This window comes from Mus caroli, chromosome 3, assembly GCF_900094665.2.
Source record: "Mus caroli chromosome 3, CAROLI_EIJ_v1.1, whole genome shotgun sequence".
In the NCBI taxonomy this organism is placed as follows: Eukaryota; Metazoa; Chordata; class Mammalia; order Rodentia; family Muridae; genus Mus; species Mus caroli.
Genome location: NC_034572.1, coordinates 63,298,775 through 63,318,011, shown reverse-complemented (window position 1 = coordinate 63,318,011; position 19,237 = coordinate 63,298,775). Strand labels below are relative to the sequence as shown.

Below are 19,237 nucleotides of genomic sequence, written 5' to 3'. Positions count from 1 at the left end.
AAAAAAAAAAAATCTCGGTCGAATATGCAGGATGAGGAGTCTCCAGACCCTGTGCGCCCTTAGCGCCCAACCACAGAGTCAAATGCAAGCATTGCCCAGGATGAAGACGAAAGAGATCGATCAAGGTCTGGCTGCGGGTTTCCAGCGAAGATGCTGTGCGCAAGGCACGCCAGCCCCAGAGCGGCTCTGTGCGTCTCTGCGGCACCCAGCCGACTGCCGGCCCCCTTTCCCAATTTGCCCTCCAGCCATTCGTCTGCAAAAGAATTCCCTGCACTTGTGAGTGAACCCACACAAGTTCTCTAGGCACGGTTCTCCTACTCTTTCCACCAGGGAAGGGTGGGGGTAGTTTTTCAACCTTAACCTCCCTGCTACCTGGAGGAAGGTGACTGTACAGGGAGGGAGAGGGATTGTTTTACAGGTTCCAAGGCGTCAGAATTAGATGTCAGTGCCAAAGTGGCTTGTTTTCTTCCTTTGCCTTTTGACATCCGGTGAGATGACAGCTGCTTGGGCTCAACCCGGGGGCTCACTTTGCAGCCGGGCGCCGAGTTTCAGACTGCAGCCTTGCTCCGCGTAGACCCGGGCCTCTTCGCCCCTCATCCAAGTCTGCGACGGATGTATGCTGACAGGCATCCTCTGAGCATTGGTTAAAGCCCTACAGTATTCACCTTTGCACCTCTGGTTTATCTACTGTCGCCGCCGCTGCCTCCTCCATCTCCCCCTCGCCTCCTCCCTCCTTTTCTTCCCCATCCCCACCCTATCATCATTTGCACCACCACCAAAATACGCGCCCCTCTGGTAGAGTCAAAACTCCCCCTGAAGCGATGGGGAGGGCAACACCCATCCCCCCTCCTATCTCTGCCTAGGCTCCCGGTTTTACTGCAGCAATTGGAGGTGAGGTGACAGCGCCACCTCGGTCTCCTCCGTAGCTCTCAGAGCCCCTGCTCCCCCCAGTAACACGGAAGGCGCCCTCTCTTGAGAGGCTAATCTCTGAAGAAGTGCGAACAGGCTACAGAAAAACAAAACAAAACAAACCGAATTTTAAAAATGTAGAAGTCACTAGGCTGCATTCCTCGGAGAACAACCCAGTCTCCCAGAACTGAGTATCAGCGCATAGGAAGTTGGGACCTTAGAGTGAAGGGGGAGGGGAGTGGTGCAGCCGGCATTCTCTTCTGGAAGGAGTCACTGCAAGCCCTGCGGTTGGACATAAGTTTGCGTAAGAGTGTTTTCCTTTTGTCAATTATTAATCACCGGAATCAGTTTGGCAGAACTGGAGTTTTAGCAGTAGTGCAGAGGGCGGGGCCGAACACCTAACTCTGGGAGCCTCAGCTGTGCCCAACACAGTGACAAGCTAACAGAAGCTGGGGAGAAGCCAGAGCATCTAAGCCCACTCTAAGGCAGGAGGTAAGCATCTTTCAAAATACCTACGTCCAATCTAAAGGAGCTTCCATAGCACAGAGTTTCTGTCTGCATGGGGGGAAACTAGAACTGAGCTTTAATGCAATTTATCTGCTTCTTATTTAACTATATTACAACTCTAAGAATTGAACGGTTCCTCTTGGCATTTACTATGTTGGAAACTAAGATACTTTTCTCAACAGAAGCCAAACTTTATTGTTGGAACTTTTTCAGCCAGAAGAAAAAAATGTTTTACATTATTTTCATTATTCATTCATTCATTTGTACGGTTTGTTAATATTCAAGGAGATATCTTGAGATGCGCGTGGCTTCCTTCTTTAGGTGGTAATATTCATTAGTTCTCTCTCTTCGGGTTACTTTAGGCAGCGGCACACAGGCGTCAGCTGCCAGCAGGTAAGCCATAGCCAGCAAAGAATGTGTGTTAGTATTTTTCTCCTGATTATTAAGCACAGTGTGTTTTCTCAGGGATGCTTATGAGATTGTCACGGCAGTCAAAATCCTCAGCCTGCAGAGGAATATGTGTCCCTGGAGGAATGCATGTCATGCATGTCTGTGGGGAGCAGGGGTTACAAGTGTTAGTCCTGACTTGTTTCAATTGGAAGGGCATTCAACTGGTTGCCAGTCTTCGCATCAGCTCAGCCCATGTGCCAATACAGAATTAGAAGATTTGTTAAATCTAAACTTTAGACCCCCCAAATCCAAATAAATGAATCAGGGGAATTGGGATGTTTGGGGTTTGTACTGGCTAGTTTTGTGTCAACTTGACACAAGCCGGAGTTATCACAGAGAAAGAAGCTTCAGTTGAGGAAATGCCTCCATGAGATCCAACTGTAAGGCATTTTCTCAATTAGTGATCAAGGGGGAAAGGCCCCTTGTGGGCGGGACCATCCCTGGACTGGTAGTCTTGAGTTCTATAAGAGAGCAGGCTGAGCAAGCCAGAGGAAGCAAGCCAGTAAGTAACATCCCTCCATGGCCTCTGCACCAGCTCCTGCTTCCTGACCTGCTTGAGTTCCAGTCCTGACTTCTTTTAGTGATGAACAGCAATGTGGAAGTGTAAGCTGAATAAACCCTTTCCTCCCCAACTTGCTTCTTGGTCATGATGTTTTGTCCAGGAATAGAAACCCTGACTAAAACAGGGTTTTTTTTGTAAAAGACTTTATGACAGCAATTGTTATTTTTAATCAAATGATACTAAGAAATACACAGCCATTTTTTGCCAGAGAACCTTTAAAATTGATGTGTGCAGATAACTGGGGGGAGAGCTTCATCACTTGCTTTCCACATTTGGTTTGTTCCTGTGCCTCTTAACGTAACCACTATTTACATGAATTTTAATCGCTGTGATGACTTTGTACATGGATCACTTAGACCAGTACTTTTCAACCTTCTTAATGCTGCAGCCCTTTAATACAGTCCCTCGTATTCAAATAACCATCGTTATTTTTGCTGCTACTTCATAACTGTAACTTTGCTACTGTTATGAATCATAATTTAAATATCTGATGTACAGATGGTTTTAAGGGACCCCTGTGAAAAGGTCCTTTTGGATCCCCAAAGAGGTCGAGACCCAAAGGTTGAGAACCACTGGCTTAGACCAACAACAAACTTTTGTGTAAGACACACAACTTCACTTTTCAAATCTTTCTAAACAACTAAATAATTAATTCAAATGTAATTAAATTAAGTTAAATTAAAAATGTCAAGTTAAGGCAAATGCACATTTAGAATTTTACTGTGCGTCAAGTAGAAATTAACCAGTCTGTAACTCCCTACTGCTTACAACTTCCGTCATTTTTAAATAAAAACTACTCTTTATAAGTCCATGACCAATTAACAAAGACAGTAAAAAAAAGTTTTGCAGGCAAATATGTTTGTGTGTGTGTGTGTGTGTGTGTGTGTGTGTGTGTATCTTCATTTTTAAGGATTGGGACTGTATAGATGTTTCAAAGAGTAAAGTACACGCAAGCATGAGGACCCAAGTCAAATCCCCAGCAACTACCTAAAAAGACATAACAAAATGTGTCTGTAATCCCAGAACTGGAAGGTAGAGACAGGAGAATCCTGGAGTCTTTTCCTGGTGTCCATTCTAGCCAAATGGACAAGTTCCTGGTTCAGTGAGAGAGAACATGCCCCAAACATAAAATATAGAGCCACAGAAGACACCAAACATTGACTTCTGACTTCCACACACATGCACAAGTATGGACACATCACACACACACATACACACACACACACAGCTATGCATATAGATACCCCACACACATGAGCACATCATCCAGATAAAACTGAACCTCTAGAATTAAGTCTATAAACACACCCCTTTTCAAAACAACAATCAGTGAAAAATTATCTCTGGATTTAATCCTGAGGGAATACAGCAAATGAAGAAGTACTTATGCAAAATAATCTGTAACACAACAACTTCGTTGTAAGAACAACAAAGGTGCATGGTATTTGAGTGAAATTCATCTTCCCAGCTTCCCTGAGCTTGGGAATGGTGGTGATCCACTCTGACTGGGTGGTGCTTTGCTCAAGGTAATTTGCAGAGATCCCTCTCAACCTAGAATCCAGTCCAGAGCAACAGCCTCTTCGAAAGAGAAATAGGCCATCACCTTCCTCAACTTTGTGTTAAAGAAGCTTTAGTTCAGGGAGGACCAACAGAGACATCATTCTTCCTACAGACAATGTACAACGCCCACATGGCCAAAGATGAAGAACATATTAACAAAGAGACAAACAGCCCATTTTAAAGGGAGCAAAGGTTTGAACACACATTTCTCCAAAGAAGATATACATAAGAAAGGTGTTTATCTTTACTTAATAGGAAAATCAAAATCAAAATCATAATGAAATACTTCTTAACACCAACCACAATGGTTATAAACAAAGAGATCCATATTTACATTTCAACCTAATCCATGCTCAGAGAAGAAAGTTGGGGGTTGGAAGATAAGGTAGAATAGTTGCAGCACAAGTCAGTGCTTGCCTAGTTTACCCAAGGCCCTGGGGTTGATTTTTTGTATCACAAGGAGAGTGGGGAGGAAGGGAAGGAAGAGAAAGGGAAGGAGGAGGAGAAGGAAGGGGAGGAGGGAGAGGGGGAGGAGGAAGAAATAGAAGTGTTAGATCTGTCATGTATTACCAATGGGGATGTAAATGATGTAGTGGAAAATTTGGTAATTCCTCAAAAAGTTACCCAAATAATACAATTCCACTCTTAGACATATATTCTAGAGAACTGAAAGTTTATGTCCACAAAAGAACTAGTACCCAAATCCTCATCACAGTAGTATACATAACAGGCAAAACCAAACAAGCAACCCAGAAACAGTCCTAGTATTGAGAGGTGGGTGAGTGGAACCGATCAGCAGATACTACCCAACATGCTTCAGCACGGATGGGCATTGAAAAGATTATGTTAAGTGAAGAACAGCCCACATTGTGTGGTTCCCTTTATGTAACACATCTCAAAGCAGCAAATCTGTAGAGAGAGAAATCAGATCAGTTGTTGCTGAGAGCTGGTGTGGGAGATAAGGTGGGAAGAGATGGGAAGTGACTGCTAAAGGGTACAGTGTCTTTGGGAGATGGCAAATCTTAGGCCATGGGAAGGACTTGTAGCTATGGATGTAGTACTACTGAAAGACATTAAAGTGTATACTTAAACTAGGTTAATTGTATGATACACAAATGACATTTCTAAGGCATATTATTAAGAACCGTAGGCAGGCAGATGTAGTGACTTACCAATAACCCCAGCCTGTGGGAAGCTGATGAAAGAGAATTGCAAGCTTTGAGATTAGCCAGAAAATTTTTAGCAAGACTCTTGTCTTAAAACACAAAAGGCAAGGGGCTAGAGGTGGGACTCAATCTTAGAGCATTTGCCCCAGGACCAGAAAAGAAAAAAAAATATGTAAAGCATTGAAAGAACTAATGAATTTAAAACTTTGGAGTTTGTAAAAATCCCCTGTGCCATTAAGCCACTATGAAGTTTTTTTTGCCCAATGGCCGTGTGGAAATATGCAGAATCACTAAGGACGGCACGGGAGCTGGAGAGCTGTATGGTTTACATCATTTTTCATACCTGCCCGAGCTTTTCTTCTGTTCATAAATCAATCAGATGCCATTCAGCTCCTTATCATAGGGGATTTACATGCAATACAGCACCCACCCAGGAGCTGTGGAGGACAGTTACTCTTCTTGCTTCTAGGTAAATGTAGTCTTGATCGGTTCTTTTATTTTTAATTCATTTATTTATTTATTATATGTAAGTACACTGTAGCTGTCTTCAGACACACCAGAAGAGGGCGTCAGATCTCATTTTGGGTGATTGTGAGCCACCATGTGGTTGCTGGGATTTGACCTTCGGAAGAGCAGTCGGGTGCTCTTACCCACTGAACCATCTCACCAGCCCCTTGATCGGTTCTTGGGGTTAATTTTAAATTTGCTATGCCCCACACTGGCTTAGAGAGAAAGGTGCCGGAATCTCAGCAAAACCTGAATTTCTGCTCAGTTTAAAACACTTCCACTTACCCTAGGTCAGCTCTGAAGGCAAGAGACGTGGAAAAGCTGAGGAAGTAGCCACTGGCATCCCCATAGCACACTGATATGTCCTTGCTGGAAAGCAGTGACTGTAATTATGCCAATCCCCAATGCACAGGCCCCTAAATAATTAATTCATTCCTCTATCTGTCTCCTGTGTTTTGAGTTCCCACAGCTTCCTGAGCCTGTGCAAAGAACCGTGGGATGGGATGGCAATGTTTTGTCCAGAACAAGTGTATAGTTCAAGTGCCTTGTAACCATGTGAGGTAGAAAGCACCAGGACAGTTGGCAGGACAGTTATGCATACTCTAAGCTGTGTGAATTAGTCTTCCTGCTTCAGGAAGACTCAGCAAGACTCCTATTCAGCGACACAGGCTTCTCCTTCCATGTGCAGGTTTTTAAGAATGTGTCAAGCTGATGGAAATAAATTCTGCCCAGCCATATTATTATTATTATTATTATTATTATTATTAATTATTATTAAAATTATTTATTTACTTTATATCCCAATCATAGCTTCCCTTCCCCCTTCTCCTCCCAGTACCTCCCCTCTCCTCCCCAATCCATCCCTCCTCTCTTTCTACTCGGAAAAGGGGAGACCTCCCATGGATATCAACTAGCCTTGACATATCAAGTTGCAATAAGACTAGGCACAATTTCTACTAAGGCTAGACACGGAGACAGCCCAGTTAGAGAAAACGGTCCCAAAGGCAAGCAACAGAGTCATGACAAGTCCTGCTCCCTCTGTTAGGAGTCCCACATGAAAACCAAGCAACACAACTGTCACATAGATGTAGAAGGCCTAGGTGAGTCCCATGCATGTTCTCTGCTGACAAATCAGTCTCTGAGCACCTATGACCCCCGTTAGTTGACTCTGTTGGGTTTTTTTGTGGTGTCCTTGATCCATCTGGTTCCAAAAATCTTTCTCCATCTTTCCTAAGATTCTCCAAGCTCCACCTAACGTTTAGATATGGGTCTCTGTATCAGTTTCCATCAGATTCTGGGTGAGGATTCTCTGATGACAGTTATGCTAGGCTCTTGTCTGCAAGCATAACAGAATATCATTAATAGGGGTGGGCTCCATCTCATGGCATAGGCCTCAAGCTGGACCAGTCATTGGCTGACCAGTCCCTCAGTGTACTGTCAGACATTTCTGCTTCATCTTTACCCATGCACATCTTCTAGGCAGGACAAATTGTGGGCCAAAGGTTTCGTGGCTAGGTTGGTATCCCAGTCTCTCCACTGGAAGCTTTGCCTGGTTACAGAAGATGAGCAGTTCAGGCTCTGTATCCTCCATTTCTAGGAGTCTTAGCTAGCGTCACCCTCATAGATACCTGAGAGTTTCATTGTCCTAAGTTTCTAGCTCGTCCCAGAGATGCCACCAGCCCCCATTCCAGTTGTCTCTCCCTCTGTTCTCCCCTAGCCTGATCCCTCTTGTTCCCATCCCCACTCCCTCTTCCATCCAGTTCCCTCCCTTCTACCCAGTCTTTAACTGCAATGACTAGTGTCAAATTTTGTCCAATTAGAAGACTTCCTTTGAAAAAAATTGTGTGTGTGTGTGTGTGGTTATGACTGTGTTTTGTGTGTGTGTGTGTTTTCATTTCTATCTGTGCCTGTGTCTATGTGTGTCTGTGTACACATAGAGTGTCAGCAGACAACCTTGGATGCTATTCCTCAGGGGCAGGCCATCTTTTATTTTTCTTCTAGAGGCAGCATATTTCACTTACTTGAAACTTGCCAAATAGGCTCGGCTGGCTGGCCCATGCTGGGCTGGCTGACCAGTCAACCCCAGGGAATCTGCCTGTCCCTGAGCTCCCAAAACTTTGATCACAAGCATGCACCTTCATGCCCTTTCTTGCTTGGATTCTTGGAATCTAACGGCAGTTCTCATTCTCGTGGTTGCTCTTTTACAAACTGATCAATCTTCCCAGCTGTGATAAAGAATGGGTTTAAGGTCTAATCATTTGTCTATACATTAAACACGTGTAGGATAAGTTGGTCATGCCTTTTCTTTTTCTCCATCTCTTGGAGGGAAGGTTCTTGAGACAGCACACATTTCTACATAGCTTAGGCTGGCCTTGAACTCATGATACACCTGCCTAAGTCTACCAATGCTACAGTTATAGATATGCAGTACCATGTATGGCTTTTAATGTCACTTTTATTTAGGATTGATAATGCAGATATTGATTCAGTAACTATTACTACACAACTGTACCGTACCAGGACACTCGGGCCTTAGATAAGTAATAAACACACAGATAAAACAGCTTGCCTCTAAAGTGCTTATATTCTGGTGGACATCTCATATATTAATAGCAAAAACAATAGGTAAATATAAATATATAAAAAGAAAAGAGCTCTTGGAGTAAAGGATGGAATAAGGTACAGTTTTAAGCTGTGGATTCAAGCTGGAAAGTATGCTTGTATAATTCCATGCTGTAGAAAGCAAGGACAACCCGCTCTGTGAATCCAGAAGAAATTCAAGAATTTCCAATAGGTTTCTTCAGATAGGTTTCTGTTCCCCATGCTGGGGTTTATTCCCCCTTCATACTTTCCTCCTCACCCATAAGCATTATCATTCTTATTATTATATTATTTTAACCAAAATATTCCATTATTTCCTAAAGGAAAAATTATCCCCAACACATACCAAGTATGTACAAAGAAGAGCTCTCCAACACCTGCTTGGAGAATTACAACTGAACTATTAATAAAACAGTGTCTTTTAAAATAGTATTTTGTGACTTTTGTAAAAAGTCCATACACACATACAATGTATTTTAATCATATTCAATTCCCCACTCTTCCTCATAGGTCCTCCCAGAGCCACACTCACCCCTTTTCCTTATGATCCACTGTGTCTAGTTTGTGCTGACTTATGGAGACAGGGGCATCCACTAGAGTGTGGTCAACCTACCTGGACTCACACCCTTAAAGAAAGCTGACTTTTCCCTCCCAAACAGTGTCTTAAAACAAAAATCCTCACTCAAAGAAATTGTCAGCCTGGGCTGTCATTTCCTTTTTGGCCCCTTGTGTTTCGCTGTTCCATGGATACACGTAGTGTTCCGAGGGGTTGTATGTACATAATGCAAATCTGGTTCCCCAAATATAGCACCTTTTGGAGAGCCAAAGAGAGTTTAAGGGGAAGGAAACATTGAGAGGCATCCTAGGAAGGAAATGGAAGAGTGCCTCTTCGAGGACTACAGAGGGTGAGCAGAACACGACATCCCACAGGTCAGCTGGTGGGGGTGGGGGGGAGGCCATCACTCCACCGTTCTAGAATTTCTACACAGTACCTGATTTCAAAGGTACCCGAGGACACCTTGCTCTAATAATATATACGAGGTGCAGCAATATTTCTGGAATGGAGTTTTTTTAGGTCTGGTTTAAAAGGAGCAGGGATGAGATTTTGTAAGTCAAAGAGAGCATTTATTTTAATCTCAACTGAGAAGTGTGTAAGAACGGTAAGAGTAGAACTAAAAACAAGGTTTTTAAAAATAAGATCTATTATACTGGGACATTACAATGTTTACTCATTTATTTAACATGGTTTAATTAAACAGCTAGTGTATGCTAATCGTGGAGGAAAAGATGAGACAACGGAAGACATTATTCAAACCTCTTTTTTCTAGACTGCTGTGAGTGTGCCTGCATGTCTGTGTATGTGTGCACATGTTTGTGCATGCGTGTGTTTGTGTGTGTGTGTGCGCCTGTTTTACTAGAAACTGAGCACAGAACTTCATTCGCGTTAAGCAAACATCCTGCCAACTGAACAATATCTCCAACCCAATACTCTATTCGCTACAAAATGGATGAAGAACATAGGATAAGATCCTCAAGAGCATCCAGCCCTGCCACCCAGGCCCTGACAGCCTTTCTTCATCCCTCCCTGTGCCTCAGTTTACCCACTACTTCCCATAGTCATAACATTTGCCACACTGTGGGGAGATACTTGCCTAATTATCCCTGCTCTCAGGATATGGTCTGGAGACAGTAACCATGTCGGTCTTAATGAACGTATCCCTTCTTATGTCTTTGCGACAAATAGAATGGATGGATGGATGGATGGATGGCGGACAGACAGACAGACAGACGGACGGGCCTACAATCATTATGAATGATTTGCTGGCCTGTAGTCAAAGTTCTTTACATAGCAAGGCAGTGTGGCAGAGGAGTTTGGGGTATGTGCTCTGCAATTTCTTTCTTAAATAAATAAAATGTTGGGTCAATTTTAAAATTTTAAATCTCCATTTCCATGTTTGTAAAGTAAGCACCAAGATTCCTATCCACCCTGAACAGTTTTAAGTGAAACCTATAAGGCCTTACCTACAAAGCACTTAGCAAAATTCTGGAATATAAATTGCACAATAAATATCTACTATTATTATCAAACTAAGACAACTTTCAAGCTGACAGCTCCATTATAAGATCAAAGGCTGTCCGTAATGTCAAGCCGGAGCTAGCCTGCTGATGTCAAGATCAGTGAAAATACTAAAGAGTAAATTTGGAAAGGAATGTAAGTCGCACATTGAACAAGAAAATAAAAATGACCAGAAGAAGAAAGAAGGGAAAGAAAGGCTCAAGATGGCAGATATTCCCTCTGGCTGAGTAAAACACCAGTTCTGATCCAGGCTTACTGTGCCTCACGGCACACCATGCCCAGGGTCAGGGAGTAGTCACTGATGTACAATAAGAAAAAGTGAAAGAAATCCTACTTGAACTGACTTTTACCTGTCCTTAGGGCTTTAGATAGTCCTTTTTAGCATAGTTTACAAATCTAATAATTGGGGGGGGGGTGGCGCCATTTGTCAGACCTTTAGTCCATTATCATCACAGTACCACATCAAGCTATCTATATTACTTGGAATGAACTGAAGAAAGAGCTAACTGGACTAATCCGTGAAAACCTAGAAATTCTAATAATTAACTTTTCTTCTGGTAAAGGACTGGAATACCCTCGGGCTCTTCTCCAATGGGAGAAGCCACAGAGAATCTCAAATTTTACAAAGAAACATTTTAATTACTGGCTGGAGCCTCTGAAGGCCCTTGGATCACACAACTGATAGAAAGAGTGGCCCCTGTGGCAGAAAGCATGAGTGGGGCAGTGGCATGGCTCAGCAAGTAAAGGCATCCACCACCAAGCCTGACCATCTGAAAACAATCCCTGGGAACCAGGTGGGAATGAATAGAACCAATTCCTGCAGACTGGCCTCTGACTTCCACATTTGACCTGTCTTACACAGACACACACACACACACACACACACACACACAAATAAGTAAACATGACCACACGCATATCCAGGCCACACTAAGGGAAGGGCAGCTATTCTAGTCAACAGAACTTGTCTCAACTTTCAGTTGTCATTAAGACATGACTGCTGTATACTTTGAAGGGAGAAAATTTTTAAAGCTTTTAAATGTGTAATAGTTTTAAACTAGGCAAGGTGCTTATGCAAACATATATACATATTTCCTGCTTGACTTGGTTCATTATCTGCAACTAAATGGCAACTTAAGAACCTGACACTAGGGAGCCAAAATAAGAGTGGGAAGGGAATCTCAGAAGTAGAATGGCAAGCACAAAGCCCTAGGTTTGAGGCCTGGCACCATAAAAGAAATTAATATACAATTTAAAATATTATGGATGTCTTTCATAAGTTACATATGTATCCTCTGCCACCCTCCCATAGAACTCAAAACAGTGTTAGGTTCATACAAATCACTCAATAAATATTTATGGTATGAATTGAGCAAATGTATGTTAACTTAAATTTTAGTTTAATGTAATCAATAGAAAAGTGATTTTCAAATCTATGTAGTATTAAATGGGGGAAAAAAGTTCTTCTGGGAAAAGGAATTGAAAAACTCAAGATTCAATATTAAGTACGCCTTACTGGAGTCTTCATTTCTGAGGTAAGATGCCATGAGGAAAGGCAACTTGGGAGGAAAGGATTTATTTAGTTTGCATTTCCTGAGTCACAGTTTGTTTCCCGAAGGAAAGAACAGGAACCCAGAGGCAAAAAACGGAAGCCAAGGCCATGGAGGAGCGCTGCTTATTGGTTTGCTCCTCATGGCTTGCTCAGCCTGCCTTCTACCACCTGGACCACCCAGAGGTGGCACAGCCACCAGTGAGGTGGACCTCTCACATTAATCACCAATCAAAAAAAAAAAAAAAAAAAAACCATGCCCCACAGACTTGCCTACAGAGCCATCCGATGGAGATGATTTCTCAGTTCAAATTTCCTCTTCCCAGATGCATCCAGGTTTGTGTCAAGTTGACAAAACCAACCAGAACATACCACAACAATCACAAGGGGGTTTAAAAGAAAACAATACATATCAAAGAGTAAGCAATATATATCTAACATGGTAATTATGTGTGCATCTGTTTCTTGGCTACTCTGAAATTCTTACTGTTACATTTCAGCACTTTATTTTTTTTCACAGCTAGTGCAAGCTTAACAGTCAACCAAATAGATAACAAAGAAATCTTTATGTGGCCCACATCTGTGGTTTCAGCTCAAAAGGCTGACAAAGGATGGTGAGTTTGAGACTAGCCTACCCTATGTACCCAAGACTAGCACTAAAAGGAAGCAGGTTTTAAAACCAAGGGCAGTTTGCAAAGCCACAAAGCAACAATGTTTCCCTTAAAGTTACAAATTCTGCTAAGCTAGACCCTCACTATATGCCTTCTCTGAAACTGAACTAGTATACAAAGATCAGTGTTTGTGACATTGAGATTTGTAATATTATGACAGTCTGATTGCCTGAGCTATTTTTCAATAATGTACAACTGAGGGAAAAGCTGTCACATATCAGAGACTTACTTGTGTGTCATTGCTAAAGGCATGTTAAGTCTATCCTATCAGTATGTGTGTGTGTGTGTGTGTGTGTGTGTATGTGTAAGTAACAAAGACATATGACAGAAAGGCATGCAATCTATTAGTATAAGTAAAAAAAAAATTGACTTCTTGCAAACGTGTCTCAAATTCTAAATGTAATAATCACTCCAAGTCATTGTGGAGCTAAATGCTACAGAAAGTGATAATTCGATTGCCATAGACCTTGTGAATAGCTTATGTTAAACTACCAGTTTTCTTTAGGAAGCTTTAAGTAGAGTCTCTCGCAAACAGGTTATATGACCTGCTTAACATCGGCATTCATCGACATGACAGCTCTAGGCTATAGGAGGCGTCCCTTATCACTATGCTAATTCTCCACACTATCACATCGCTTTTGATTAACTGGAGTCTAATTGTTTCCTGTTTACATAATTACTTAAAAGTCCATTCTGATAGGAGTGAGTTCTTGGAAAGAGCCTTGACTTTATGAAGCTGATGCTACAGGACACAGATTTGATTTTTAGGGGGAAAAGGAAAAAGTAGTCATAGAAGGGAGTGAGAACCCACAATTTGATGTGAAGCCTTCATGGAGCGGGGTCAGGGAGAGGTGGGGAGTACACCTTCATTTCCCACAAGCACGAGATACATACTCACTTTATTTAGCAGGATGCCCAAAAGAATGGGATTGTGTGCACATACGCTAAGAACAGTAAACTACTTCTCCCAGTTTTACTCAACAGTTGAAAATAGATTTGTTATTTGGGGGTAGCTCTTTACTAGATAGGTTAGGCAGAAATGAAAACTAAGGCTACAGACAGAATGCCCCCACCCTGGAGAGGTTGGGCGTTCACATATTTCCTTATTTAATTAACAACAAAAAGGGGGGGCAGGGGTGGTGTTACACACTTTTAATCCCAGCACTCCAGAGGCAGAGGCAGGCGGATCTCTGAGTTTGAGGCCAGCCTGGTCTAGAGAGTGATAAATCCTGTAGTAGTTCTTGTTGGCCAAAAGCTCACTATGTAGACCAGGCTGATGTCTAACAAAGATCCACCAACCTGTGAGTGTTGGGATTAAAAGGCTTGTCGAGGCCTATACCACCACACCCAGCTAGCCTTCATATCTTAATCCATTATTTCATTGCCTAAAAGTCTGAACAAACAACAACAAAAAGCAGTCAAGTCGGCCTCATTCTGGATTTGGCTGGCAGAAAAAAAAAATCATGTAATTTAGGGCCAAGAGAAAACAAAGGGCAAAGCTGTCCCACAGTTTCCTCCACTGTGGAGCAAACAGACCAGGCTACGCATGGAACACAATACACCACCACACTCCCCCACATTCCTTCTGGTAAGTCCCCAGTTCACAGAACAGTCCCCTCACCAGCCTGCCTGCCTGCCTACCTGCCCAGCTTGTCTCTGAAGGGCTCAAGAGAGTGAGCAGGAAAAAAAAAAAAAAAGAATCACTCAGATAAAAGGGGCAAAATACATAGAAAACGTAAGAAACAAATAATAATTGGGAAAAATTTACCATTACATCGGAGCTACTTTTCACTACGTTGTGTGGAGTAATCTCTACAACAAGCTTGGGTCACAAATCACACATCTTATTCATGTAGCTGATGCTTATTGATGTTTGGCAACCCATACTACAGCATTTCTCAACCTGGGAGTTGCAACCACTTGGGGGTTGCACAGATCAGATATCCTGCATATCAGATGTATATATTATGATTCATAACAGTAGGGTGATTATAATTGTGAAGCAACAATGAAAAGAATTTTATGGTTGGGGCTCAACTCAACATGAGGAGCTGTGTGAAGGGTCGCAGCCTTAGGAAGGTTGAGGGCCTCTGCTCTAGAACATCACAACAACAAAAAAAAATGTTCAAGATGCCCAAAGTAGAATATTAACAGATCAACACATCCTTCTATGCCATTTGTCCTACTTTTCGGATTGGATCTTAGAATTGGTGAACTTAGTAAGTCTGTCTCTATTTCTCCCGCCATGGTCCTTTGAGACAGCTGACATATGACCAAGCTCATATTTCAACCACCACTCACCTTGAATTTCTAGCTCCACTTCTCAGTTGCTAAGATTACAGGCACAAGCCACCATGCCCACTCTTGTAACCTCATCTGAAATCTTCCCTCCCTCCCTCCTGGTTCATGGTTCATGGCAGCCTATAGAAGGTGTTGAGCAGTCTGTGCTTGAACTATTTTCTTAATGGAGTCCTCAATATCTCACTATGAAACGCTTCATGTTTTATTTATCTGTACTTATTTTGCATGCCAGAAAAGTGCCCTGTCACTAATCGTGCCTCCAACTCCGCCCCTTCACCTTTATACAGCTCCCACTCTCAACTGGCTTCTGAGATTCACCTCCGCAAACAAAGGTGCTTGCACCTCGGCAAACAAAGCGGTTCCAAGGCTTCTCAGTGGTAGCTTGTGGTGTCCTTCCAGGACCAAGAACCCCTTCCTCTCCCGGGATCTTCCAGACCCTGAGGGTATGCCCAGCAGACTGGCATGGTTGTTTGGAAGAGCTAGAAGAAGAATCAGAGCCCCCTTTCCTCAACCGTGGTGTCATACTTTGTGGATATAGAGGAATATTAAATTATTTATTTATCACACACAGTCGACCACTATGCTCAAGGGCAGTTTTTTTTAATTATGTTTATTTTTTTACAATCCAATTGTTATCTCCTCCTGGTCTGCCCTCTGACAGTTCCTCATCCCATTCCTCCCCCTCTCTGTCTCCAAGAGGATGTCCCCACCCCATCCCACCCCTGCCAGGTTTCCCCCTTTTCTGGGACCTCAAGTCTCTTGAGGGTTAGACTCCTCTTCTCCCACTGAGGCCAGACCAGGCAGTCCTCTGCTGTATGTGTGTCAGGGGCCTCCTATCAGCTGGTGTATGCTGCCTGGTTGTTGACTCAGTATCTGAGAGATCTCAGGGGTCCAGGTTAGTTGAGACTGCTGGACTCCCTATGGGGTTGCCCTCCTCCTCAGCTTCTTCCAACATTTCCCTAACTCAACCACAGGGGTCCCCAGCTTCTGTCCAATGGTTGGGTGTCAGTATTTGCATTTGTCTCAGTCAGCTGCTTGCTGTTCCTCTCAGAGCACAGCCATGCTAGGCTTCTGTCTGTAAGCACACCATAGCATCAGTAATAGTATCAGGCCAAGGGCAGATTTTTAAATTCGACAATTAAACCAATTTCTTTTTCCTCTCTGCACACCTCACATGATATTAACTATTTGAAGTCAAGAAACATTTTCTACAAACAAACGTACCCAGAACTCCAGTCCTTGGGATGTATCAGAGCAGGCTGCTTTAGTAGCAGTTGGAGGAGAGCCCGCCATAGTCCTCCATTGTCAACCACAGTCCCTACAGCACTGTCTAATTCTCAGAAGACAACCACAAAGTCGCAGTCAACGGCATGTTCTTAACCTCTGGCTTTTTCCCCAAAATAATATTTAAGCTAACTTAGTACGCTCTTGTTTTTCATACAATCTGTGGAAGTCGGGATGGTTGGATGATGTTTCACAGGGGATAAGATTGTTTTAAAGTTTGAAGGCATTTGGGGTTTAACTTCTCTGAAATCTTTTTTTTCACAGACGAAGAAATAGAGCCCAGAGAGGAGAAATAATCTACACCAGATTGTTCAGAGGAAAAGCATCACCGAGTACCAAGCCTGGATTCTCCTGCACAGGTGACTTCCTCCACTTCCATCTTGGACTCGCACCTTTAGAAACCTTTTAGAAACATGACCTTTCTCATGGTAAAACTACATCTTTACTAAAACAAAGTTCTAGTGCTCTGTCAAGCTACCAGAAAACATGGAGAGCAAATATTGTTTTGACATTGGAGATTGGACAAAGGAGGAAACTGTAGCCATTGGCTTATTATGCCATAAAAACAGTGATTCCTGGCTTTAATTCATGCGAGGCACCTTTGAGATATAAACAGCAAAATGCTCCATCTGTACAAAATATGCTTAATTTGCAAGGGTTACATAGATGCCACCCTCCCATAACCTTTGACTGTAGGTTACAAACCCCTGGCCGAGAAAAAGCCAGTGGCAGGATAAGTGTCACGGGTGCAACAGCAGAACACGAACTCCTGCCTTATTTATGGGTCTCTGGTTGAAGACTGCTTCTGTTTCAGTGTCCTTCATCTTTAATTTATGTGATGCAGCAGTTTATTCTAGAAGGCCTTTGGTCTGAGAAGAATGTTTTTTAATAAACATTTAGTTAACCAAGTGGGATAAATTAAAATAACAAATATGGAAAAATGAAGACATTGTCTTCCAAAATAAAAATATTCATAATGAAAGTGAAAATGCCCACTATTCACAGAACGGCAAACATTTTATTTTCGGTTTTAAGATAATTATCATTATCATTATTATTATTTATTATTACAAAGAAACGGAAGCAGGCTAAAAAAAAAAACTAGACTGACTGCTCCTTCTCTAATTTTTTTATAAAAGTGCCTACTACCTCATGGGAAACTGTGGGTGAAAGATATCTATCCATACTTTCCTTTCTGTAGCAGTGTTTCCAAAGATTTATAGTTCTAGAGTAGCTGGCACTAGTTTCTTTATCTCAACATACTTTAATTTATTGATGGCAATGATGAGTATAGGTTTTGCCGGTTCCAAACATCCTCTTTGGATGCTTACACAGCATTAGTTACTATCAGAGGCACCGTGTTGTGTCAGAAGATGCTGGGCTTCAATATTACAGCATCCCAGGCCAAACCCCAAGATCTACTCTAGCTAGATACCCAAGTATGCAAAAATTACATAAACCCTGAAGCCTCAACTTCTTCATCTTGGGAAATGAGCTGATAGAGGAAAAGGGCTTCGCACAGGGCTGTGTGCGTGCGATGTACTCTGCAGAAAGCAGTACAGAGCAGGCTGTGACTTTTACCTCCATTATGGTAGCCACCTGTGACCCAAATAAAAATTCCAAATGACAGTCTTCCTGAACATAATTTCTCGGTTAGTAACTGGGAAAAATCACCTGCTCGGTGTAAAAGGTAGTACTGATTTCTTCCACTCTTTGCCTGGTCTTGAGAATCTGATGAGAGTATGCCAGTATAGAATAGTTATTATATTAGCTAATACAACTGAGCCCTTCCAGAATATTGCTGTAAGACTTCATCTCTCTAATCCTCCTGGCAGATATGGGCTTGAGCATCTGATACCATTCTTACTCCCCAGCTGAAGAAACTTAGGGAAGGAGTGGCTAAGTTACTCAGAGTGAGTCACACACATAGGGCTGAGTTCAACCCCAGGCAGGACCCACAATTCACCCATATGATCACCCCAACCTTCAGTCTCTCCCAGCTCCACATGCTCACTGTAGGCTGTGAGGCCTCAATGTGTTCATCTTCATAAGGATAATTTAAGCCCCTGACCCAGTCATGGCCCACAACACTGGCACTGGGAGATGCTGACTCTGCTCAGAGGAGGGAATTGTATGTGACAATCCCACTGTCCTCAAGGATACCTGTTGAAGCTGCTCTAACAAATCACCACAGGTGTGCTGGCTTTTGACAGAACTGTATCTACTGATAAAGCTGGAGGTAAAAAATCTTGAATGTGCTGGGCTTGGTGGCACATGCCTTTAATTCCAGCACTCGGGAGGCAGAGGCAGGAGGATTTCTGAGTTCAAGGCCAGCCTGGTCTACAAAATGAGTTCCAGGACAGCCAGAGCTATACAGAAAAACCCTGTCTTAAAAAAACAAACAAACAAACAAACAAACAAAAAGTCTTGAATGAAAGTGTTGGCAGGAACACGCAGCCTGCCCTCCCTGGCCACCCATAAATGCACATGCTAAATACACACACACACACACACACACACAGAAGAGATGTGCACATTTGACAACAGACATATGGATGGTTCCCATTTGAGTATCAAACCATGCTGTCCTACAAATAGCTGTACTTTTAATGACTTTTTAAAGAAACTTCTAATAACTTTAAAGCCACTTCATTTTGAAGATTTGTTTGTGTTTTACTTCTAAAATCAAGTTAGCAGCCTTTGGCAGTAATAGCCCAGAAGACTAGATGCTTTCCTTTCTGTCATCATAGAGTAGAGGGGTTTTATTTTTAATAAAGTGGTAATAAAGAGCACACCCAACCTAAGAACCACAAAGTCAAGCCTAGGCTCAGAAGCCCATGCCTCCATTGAAGGACTTCCCAAAATGCATAGGGACACTTGCCTTGTCTCTAGATCAGTAATGATGAGACATCAGTAGAAGAACACACAGCTTGTCATCTGCCATACCATTATAAACTCTCTTCCTATCCATTTCCATATTAATATGCTTCCTCAATTTCTGGTTTTGAAATAACATCTTTTTGATAGTCCCCCAACATTGAATTTGAATAAACATCTGAATTTTTTTTTTTTTTTTTTTTTTTTTTTTTTTTT

At 42.4% G+C, this 19,237-nt stretch overlaps 1 protein-coding gene across 5 annotated transcripts in view; it reads left to right on the top strand.

Moving 5' to 3' along the window:
• The first annotated feature begins 525 nt into the window (after positions 1 to 525).
• Sptssb (serine palmitoyltransferase small subunit B) overlaps positions 526 to 19,237 on the top strand; it is a 34,218-nt gene continuing 15,506 nt past the window's right edge. For 3 of the 5 annotated variants that reach the window (XM_021158890.2, XM_029474913.1, XM_029474912.1), the window contains exons 1-2: positions 526 to 1,401; positions 16,409 to 16,503. The gene's annotated coding sequence lies outside the window, so the exon portion shown is untranslated. Of the gene's footprint in view, positions 1,402 to 1,778; positions 1,810 to 16,408; positions 16,504 to 19,237 lie in introns of all 5 variants that reach the window. The other 2 variants (XM_021158891.2, XM_029474914.1) reach the window with 2 other exon arrangements.